Source organism: Phymastichus coffea, unplaced genomic scaffold (assembly GCF_024137745.1).
Source record: "Phymastichus coffea isolate CEN01 unplaced genomic scaffold, Cenicafe_Pcof_1.1 PCOF00299, whole genome shotgun sequence".
NCBI classification, from domain to species: Eukaryota; Metazoa; Arthropoda; class Insecta; order Hymenoptera; family Eulophidae; genus Phymastichus; species Phymastichus coffea.
The window spans coordinates 37,501-40,000 of NW_026707110.1; the positions used below are offsets into that span (position 1 = coordinate 37,501).

Consider the following 2,500-nt stretch of genomic DNA (forward strand, 5'->3'; position numbering starts at 1 on the left):
GAGTTTCCACTTCGGTTCGAATGTTGGATTGTTCAGGGGTGTCATCTTCTATTCTATCGGCCGGGAAGTGCACCGCGAGGAGCCTGCTGGCTGTTTGCTCCATGTCGAGCGTGAAACCGTCGTCACACCGGAGTGCGCTAATCGCCCTCTCATTCGTCATTTTTCCGGCCTGGAGCTTGTATACGGTTCCCCAGGGATTCGAATTTCCGTGCGATGTGACGTAGTTTCTCCAGCATTCATTCCTGGCCTTTCTCACGGCGCGAGAGTACTTACGCAAGAGGGCGCTGTACTTCCCGCGCGCTTGTGGGTGGCATGCAGGATTCGCTTTCAACAGCCCCTGGCACGCACGCCTAGCTCGGTAGGCCTCACGCTTCAACCTATTTAAGTCTTTTGTCCACCATGGGTTGGACTTTCTAAACCTAGTTTTCCTTGGCATGGTTAACTCACAGGTTTCAGTAAGTACCTGAGTGAGTGTGTTTGCCATGTGCTCCACTTCTTCCGGGTTCGTCAGCGCAAGGTTCGCCAGCTTTGCGAGTCGAAGGCTCTTCAGTTCAGTGTCGAACTGGTCCCAATTCGCTTTGAGCGTATTGAAACGTGTTGGACCCATTTCTGCGAGCCCGACCTCGGTAGCCGGAGAGTCGAGCGTGAATATGACGGCTTTGTGGGCACTTTTGAATTCAGAATCTAGTAACCTCCATTGGTGAATGGACGAGGCCATCTGCCCAGTGGACAAGGTTACATCTATGTACGAAATTTTGGGTCCCTTTTGGAATGTGGGAAGATCATTCCTGTTATTTGCAATGTGGAGTTTGTGTTGGCGAATGAAGTCGGCCAATTTTTCTCCGTTTTTCCATCGCAATCGGGACATGTCGGGGATACGTGGGCTCCAGGAGTTCCACTCTGCGTTGGTGTCAATACCAAGCAGGACGCGTTTCCCTCTCAGCGTGAAGAGCACCATTTCGAGGTGGCTGAGGTGCTTCTCGATTGGTTCACTGTATTGGAAATATGCCGATACAGCGAAGAAGGAGAAGCCAGGGGTCTTAATCTCTGCGCACGCGCAGTGCGTATTACTAAGCTGTTCTATGTAGAGGATCGCGAAATTGGGGTTTGCCACGCCTACTGCTGCCCATGGTTTTTCTGTTCTAGTTGCTACTAGCCTAATCGTTCTGCCTATGTCTGTAAAGAAATACTCCCCCCGGTTTAATTTATTGTAAGGCTCCTGAAGTAGGACTACATCAGGTTTGAGCCTGTTTACGCTTTCTCGCAGCTCACCACTGACAGTTTGGTCTCTGTCCATGTTGAGCTGCAAGACCCTAATTCCTGTCTTTGTTCGAGGAGAAGTTCCGGAGGTGGGGCTCTCTCCTGACGGGTTGCCTATAGTTCGCGCGCAGATGTCTACGAGTCGGATGCGGACGATTTTCGGGCAAAGTGGGTGGATGCCGTCGACCCGAGCCGACGGGCCACAGGCCGCAGGGACGCGAATTGGGGGACGCTCAAGTTCGCCGTCCGATGTCTGGGGCCGGTTAGCAGTACAGCTCGGGTCGAGGACAGAGCCTTCGGCGATCCTCCTCGTAGCATTTGACCACACACCAGCCGAGAGGTCCACCGATGTGCAGCTGCAGTCACATAATGACGACGCCTGCGGGCCCGCTTTCTCACCCTGACCAGCCGCCGGGACCTGAGCATCCGAGACTCTGGTCCGGTAACGTTTTTTTTGTGTTAATTGTGCTAGCCATGTTAGTTTTGTTTGTGGGTTAAGCTTGTCCCCAGTGGGTCACCCAGTTCCACTGAGGAAGTTTTATAGAGTATCTTTCTCGCAGTCGAATCTCCTAAGAGATTCAACCCCCGGTTCCAGACTAAGCCTGGATTTCCGGTATATTGGCGACTGCGTCTTAAGGGCTCGCCTCTTTTCTGCCGTTGGGCTATTCCCGTGGGCATTCTAAAAATGAGCGAAAGACATGCAAAGCACCCTATCTTAATTATTAGGCGAATACCCTCTTTTCTGTAGCAGGAGCCGTCTCCTGTACAGGTACCTAGATGGGGCTTAAGAAAATAAAATATTTTAGTGTACCTGTAAGAAAGAAAGGAAGTTTTCTGCAAGGGGAAATTTTATATTAGTGGGTAGATAGGGACAGTGGGAATCTCGTTAATCCATTCATGCGCGTCACTAATTAGATGACGAGGCATTTGGCTACCTTAAGAGAGTCATAGTTACTCCCGCCGTTTACCCGCGCTTGCTTGAATTTCTTCACGTTGACATTCAGAGCACTGGGCAGAAATCACATTGCGTCATCACCCGCGAGGGCCATCGCAATGCTTTGTTTTAATTAGACAGTCGGATTCCCCTAGTCCGTGCCAGTTCTGAGCTGAGCGTTGAATGGCGGCCGAAGAGAACGATCGGGACGGAGAAACCGCTCCGAAAGCCTCGCAGCAAGGAAGATCCGTGGGAGGCCAAGGCACGGTACCGAGCTCTGATCCCTCATCCCCTCGAGGGGAACGA

At 51.8% G+C, this 2,500-nt stretch overlaps 1 pseudogene; it reads right to left on the reverse strand.

Moving 5' to 3' along the window:
* LOC131674769 (large subunit ribosomal RNA) overlaps positions 1-2,500 on the reverse strand; it is an 8,641-nt pseudogene that overhangs the window by 3,759 nt on the left and 2,382 nt on the right.